Source organism: Octopus bimaculoides, chromosome 17 (assembly GCF_001194135.2).
Source record: "Octopus bimaculoides isolate UCB-OBI-ISO-001 chromosome 17, ASM119413v2, whole genome shotgun sequence".
In the NCBI taxonomy this organism is placed as follows: domain Eukaryota; kingdom Metazoa; phylum Mollusca; class Cephalopoda; order Octopoda; family Octopodidae; genus Octopus; species Octopus bimaculoides.
Genome location: NC_068997.1, coordinates 42,394,838 through 42,402,174, shown reverse-complemented (window position 1 = coordinate 42,402,174; position 7,337 = coordinate 42,394,838).

Here is a 7,337-nt window from a genome sequence, read left to right as displayed (position 1 = left end):
ACATGTATATGCACACACACACACATATACATACATACATACATACATACATATATATATAGTAATATATATATATATATATATATATACACATATCATAATAGATGTAGGAAACGGACGATAGATTTAGCGCTAGTCTTTATTCAGTATGGTGATCTTTTTGACTCATTCTTCAACTGTCCATTATGGGTAGGATTTTGTGCATCTAATTGTGTTGCATCAATCTGTGCAGTTTATGTCACATCAAGTATATGCATAAAGAAGGGAATGTCCTGCTAGATATACTGAGATATACTAGGCATGGTGTTCTTGCCTGCTGTATTTTGGTTCTGTTTCCTTCATCAATTATTAGTATTGTAGGAGTGGCTGTGTGGTAAGTAGCTTGCTTACGAACCAACATGGTTCCGGGTTCAGTCACACTGCGTGGCACCTTGGGCAAGTGTCTTCTACTATAGCCTTACTGGCACTTGTGCCAATGGCACATTAGAAAACATTCGAACGAGGTCGTTGCCAGTGCCGCTGGACTGGCTCTTGTGCAGGTGGCATGTAAAATACACCATTTTGAGAGTGGCCGTTGCCAGTACCGCCTGACTGGCCGTCGTGCTGGTGGCATGTAAAAGCACCCGCTACACTCTCGGAGTGGTTGGCGTTAGGAAGGGCATCCAGCTGTAGAAAGTCTGCCAGATCAGATTGGAGCCTGGTGCAGCCATCCGGTTCACCAGTCCTCAGTCAAATCGTCCAACCTATGTGCTAACATGGAAAGCGGACGTTAAACGATGATGATGATGATGATGATATATATATATATATATATATATATACATACACACATACACACACACACCTACAGATCTTTTCCAACAGTGTCTCTTCACTTGTGGTCCTTTGTCATTTCTTTCATGAGGTTCTGAATCCTGATATCAGCTTTCATCATGTCTTCCTCTCTCATATTCTATCCACTTGAGTTACTTGGCACTTCTTCACCAATTTACCATCCTGTCATGTGCAATAGCTCAGTTTTCTTTCTTACACACTATACTTGATTCCTATAGCACCTACTTTTTTTCTCAGCTTATTTGTACTCTGCCATGTCCTTCATGTACACTAACATTATACATCCAGCAGAGCATGCTAGCTTCATTTCTTTCCACCATCTCCATTAAATAACTATGCTTCTCTACCATGCAAAATCACATTTCATACTTAAGCATCATACAATCTGCCCTTCTGTCAGAGAGACACTTCCCTTTGTTGACAGTTGAAGAACTCAGCTTTTACCAACATTTTCTTACTCTGGATACTAAGCTCTAACTAGGTCACCTAAGTTACAGAAGCTATCAGTTACTTCTAGGAAACTCACTGAACACTCAAAGAATTTATATGTACTTTTGCTGCTAATTGCTTCTGTACTCTTCTTACATATGAAGCCCTCTGTCTCATCCTCCATCTTCACACCAAGTACTTTGAAGCAGTGTCTTGATGAAGGAAATTTCAGATTTCATTCCTTCTTCAAACTGTCTTAGGTCTCAGAGTCTATCAAGCCCTTACTCTGATATAATTGTCAGTCTGAAATTCTTTACTAGTTAAAAATTTAGCATTCGCAACCACTTATTTATTTTGTTTTCTGATGTGTATGAAATATATCTGGCTTTTATGTTTGACTGAATTTTAGGTGATTAATGGGTAGCCAAATTTCCTGAAGTTAGTGTTTCAAATTGTTGGGTCATTTGCACCATGGAACTTAAAGAGCCTTGTATTATAATGATCAGCTATGAGAACGAGGTCACTGTTGTCTGTTAATGAGGTTGTCTGCAAGAAAGACTTCATAGAAACAGTCCTTTATTCATTTGCAAGTCCTAGTTATGGTGCATATGCAGAGATCACTGTTTCTGCTTGCTGCTTATAATTAGCTTTAGTTTATTTGTATAGTTACAAGCTCTCATCTAAACTAATTGACTTTCTAATTAGCTGCACTGTAACTCATTTTTGTTAATTGCATAACTTAGTTCCTCAGTTTGATTCTTTTCTACATTTCTATATATACATATTCATGAGTGTGTGTGTGTGTGTGTGTGTGTTTTGTTGTTGTTGTTGTTGTTGTTATTATGCAAAACTGTCATAAGTCCAAAATGTTGCTTTTTCAGAAAACGAAATAATAGTTTTGCCACTCCATAGCTTAAGCGTTGTTCTACACTTTTACAATTCTTGATGTCTTAGCATCTGAAGATACGATAGTTTGACCAAAAGAACTGGCTATTGCAAGCAAAAATAAATATTGGAAAAAACGCATCTGGACAAATTTGGACATACGACAGTTTAACATAACAACAAAATATATATATATATATATATATATATATATATACACACACACACACTAACACACCCACCCACCCACACACAGACACATACACACACACACACTATTTATGCATGTAGTCTGGCACCTGTGCTGATAGCATGTAAAAAGCATCAATCGAGCTCGGTCATTGCCAATGCTGCCTGACTGGCTCCCATGCCGGTGGCATGTAAAAAGCACCTTTCAAGCATGGTCGATGCCAGTACCACCTGACTGGCCCTCATGCTGGTGGCATGTAAAAATCACCCACTACACTCTTGGAGTGGTTGGCATTAGGAAGGGCATCCAGCTGTAGAAACTTTTCCAGATCAGATTGGAGCCTGGTACAGCCTTCTGGCTTGCCAGTCCTCAGTCAAACCATCCAACCCATACCAGCATGGAAAGTGGACGTTAAACAATGACGACAATGATGATGTATTTATCAATGTTTGTTTTTATGTCAAATTATGTATAAAAACAATTTAACATTAAACTGTACGATTACTAAATACTTTTTAGTAGAATAAATATATACGATTACTAAATACTTTTTAGTAGAGTACTTTTATAATGGAAAGGTTGATAGTGACTTTGAAGTCGCATAGCTTCTCACTTTCATCACACTGTCCAATGAAGATGAGCAAGCTGTAACTTTGAAGTCACTGTCATCATCATTTAACATTCATGTTCTATTCTGGCATGTGTTGGACAGTTTAACAAGGATCCAATGAGTGAAGGACTGCATCATATTCCAGCGTCTGTTTTGGCATGGTTTCTACTGCTGGATGCTCATCCTAATGCCAACCACTTTACAGTGTGTAATGGATTTTCTTTTGTGGCACCAGTACTGCTGAGAGCAACATGTAGCTCAATAGTGCAAGTGGAATGATAAAAGCACCCAGTACACACTATCTATTTGTGTGTGTGTGTATGTATGTATATATCTATGTATCTATCTATCTGTCTGTCTATTTATCTATCTATCCATCTCCATCTATACATATATATATGTAATATATATATATATGCACAGGTATGGCTGTGTGGTTAAGAAGTTTGCTTCCCAAACATGGAGACTTGGGCTCAGTCCCACTGCATATGGCACCTTGGGCAAGTGTCTCCTATGAAAGTCTTAGGTTGACCAAAGCCTTGTGAGTGGATTTGACAGATAGAAACTGAAAGAAGCTGCTCATGCATGTGTGTGTGTGAGAGAGAGAGAGAGAGTATGTGTGTGTGTGTGTGTTTATTGGTGACTCCTCATCTGGACATCAACTGACAGTTGTAAAGAAAAGTCACTGTCATACTAACAGTGTATGACATTTGTTTCCAGTCTTCCATGAAAACATATCTAGTTCACAGGGAAATGTTGCCTAGCTTTGAAACAAGTGTGGATTGGAAACAAGAAAAGCCGCTAGTCGTAGAAAATCTACCACAACAAATTCTATCTAATCCAATGCAAGCATGGGAAAGTGGAACTGCTTGACAAAATGCGTTATCTGTTTACATCTCTATAGCTTAGCGGTTCAGCAAAAACAAAAATAAAAATGTCTGACAAATAAATACCAAACTTAAAATAAATACTGGAGAAATCTCTTTTGACTAAATCCTTCAAGTCAGAGCCTCAGCTTGACTGCAGTTTAATGACCGAAACAAGTAGAAAAATACAAGTGTGTGTGTGTGTGTGTGTGTAATATACATATAAATATGCAAATATACACACACATGCACATTGCCTAATGTTTAGCAAATTAGAAAGGAGTGCTTAATACATGTTGTAGAGCAGTAGTTCTTAACATTTATTTTTGTAGCCCACTTCCCTTTTAAGCAGTTGTTATGCCTAGTGCCCACTTTAGTGACGAGTGAGGTATTGTGAATAAACTTAGTATGAATGATGATTTATAAATTTTACTCTGAAAATGGATTGTATAAGTTTTTAATAGTGAAATGATAAATTAATACAGACAAAAGTTGTAAGTTTATTTTATATATTGCAAGTTAATGAATTTCCTGTGTCTGATGAGATCTCATTTTATTTTAATGATTATTACAAGTTTTATCATTACTACAATAGGTAAAATTTGACATGTTAATTATGTTACGTCACCACTCCCTAAAGCTTAATGCCATCTTTGACATACCCAGAGTCCCGCTTGTGGGGGTGGTACCACCCATGTTGAGAACCTCTTTCAGATGAGATGATGACGGACTGAGATACCTGGTGCCTTGCTGTACTCAAGAAGACCCAACCTCCATAACAAAAGTGTTAAGGCTGCCTTCCCCCTGGTGAAGAGGATGGGCCTGCAACAGTCCTGTGATGGTTCCACATAAAAAGCGCTTGAGTCAGTGCCACATAAAGGTGCCCAGCACTCCTCATTTGCCTTAGGAAGGGCGTCCAACCATTGAAACTATACCAAATCAGACTGGAGCCTGGTGCAGCTCTCCAGCTGACCAGCTCTGGTCAAACTGTCCAACCCATGCTAGTATGGAAACCGGATGCTAAAGGATGATAATAATGATGAGGTGGATGATGTATATATATATATATATATATATATATATACAATTCAAGAACAACTGAGAGGGAAGGACTTCTGAATACTGGTAATGTCGGTGACAGACATTTACTTATTTACATATTTACTACTGCTACTACTACTACTACTACTGATATATCTCTCCCTTTTTTTATCTTAAATAATTCAGTTTCTAAGCATGAAAATTTGAGGTTAATTATGAACCATTTAATTACATTACTGATTTCAACACTTAAGTTTGAGTCACCATTTATCTAATGTTAGCTTTTGTATTTGGTGTAGCTTCTCCTCTTTTTTAATACTAGCTCTTGTTTATGTGTGCCTCTAGTGGAGGTTGCCCTGTAGTTAGCATTCAAACTAGTCTCCTGGCAGTTGATTACTTTGACTCCATGGCACACCCTCAACATTTCTCTAGTTACTAAAAACTAAAACTAAATCTGCTGAAGAATTCTCCCACATCTTTTCTAACATTCATGAACTCAGATCCAACCCACACATTTACAAACTGACATGCAAACCACATGTCCCATTCCTCTCTTAATGCAGTCTCTTAGGTATAGTTCATCTCTGTTGTCCAGGCTATATTCTTTACTCAAGCTTTACTCCAAATGGTTGTGTCTGTATAATATGCCGATTCCACTTTCCTGTCACTCAATTCTCTCATCTGGATATCAGCAACACAGTCTTCCAGTTATTCTGGGTCAGAGTCTCTCTCTCTCCTCAAAATATATCTTCTGCTAAGGTTCTTTAAATCCCTCCAACCACTATCAGCTCTTCAACCATATTTCTTCTTGTATTGAAGACATTTATTTCACTTTATACCTCTCCTTGGAAACCTTAACACCTACATTTCTTCTAGGCTCAAACACTCATCTCATTGTGAAGTTGCTGGTGCAGAAGCAAAATCTGTAAATCCTAAACATTTTACATCACCTAGTTTCATTTTCTAAACTCATCCTTGACCAACACAGCCTAAAACCCTTGATCTATTTGCCATCTCCAAACTCAACCTCTATCAAACTATAACCATCTCTTCACCTCTTGTATTGTCCAATCACTGCTTTATATAATTATAAGCATATGTAACTCCAATTCAGTTGACTGGTTGGAACTCTGCAAATTCTATGCTAATGGTTTCTGGCAAAACATGTGTTTCTCTTCTGACCCATCAGACACAGAAGGGCAGGTTACTGAAACCATCTTCTTAGGTATGTCTTTCTCGACAATCCTCACACAAACAAAACTCATAGCTATTAGTGGAACTGTGAAAACATGCAAAGCATTCAGAAAGTTTAAATCTATAGGTGCTTAATGCAAACATGTGTCGTATATACAGGGTGTCCACAAAGTCTGGGTACATGGGGATTAATACATACTTTAAGAAATTATTATTTCTTATATTTAATTGTTTATGTTATGATTTTATTTACTCCATGCACCCAGACCTTGTGGACACCCTGTATTTGTTGGCACTCTGTCGCTTACGGCGTCGAGGGTTCCAGTTGATCCGATCAATGGAACAGCCTGCTCGTGAAATTAACGTGCAAGTGACTGAGCACTCCACAGACACGTGTACCCTTAACGTAGTTCTTGGAGATATTCAACATGATACAGTGTGACAAGGCTGACTCTTTGAATTACAGGTACAACAAAAACAAGAAGTAAGGGTGAGAGAAAGTTGTGGTGGAAGAGTACAGCAGGGTTCGCCACCATCCCCTGCCGGAGCCTCGTGGAGCTTTAGGTGTTTTCGCTCAATAAACACTCACAACGCCCGGTCTGGGAATCGAAACCGCGAGTCTGGTGCCCTAACCACTGGGCCATTGCGCCTCCGGACACCCTGTATATACAGACATAAAAACACATCGGTCCACATACTCAATAAAATCTATACTTGCACACTGACACATACACACCTGCATACTAACACACCTTCGCACCTGCATACATACACACGCACATGAATCCTTTGTCTTCCGTGTTACAACCGGCTCTTTCTTTCTTGTTGAGAAAAATAAACCGGAAGAATATACACTTCTCCAGACAAAACCTATTTTTTTTGCTTAATTTCATATCTATAATGCTTTTGCATCTCACTTGCCCTTCCCCTCTTAACCTGAAGTTTTGAATTTAATTAACAATAATAGGCGCAGGAGTGGCTGTGTGGTAAGTAGCTTGCTTACCAACCACCTGGTTCTGGGTTCAGTCCCACTGCGTGGCACCTTGGGCAAGTGTCTTCTACTATAGCCTCGGGCCGACCAAAGCCTTGTGAGTGGATTTGGTAGACGGAAACTGAAAGAAGCCTGTCGTATATATGTGTATATATATATATATATATATATATATATAATTATGTGTATTTCTTCTATTTTAATGAATAAAAATTCTTCTGATAGAATAAATGGGTTAATAGAAACCAATGTAGCAAAGAACACAAAATAACTGTGGTTAGCTCCTGTTTTTAAGGC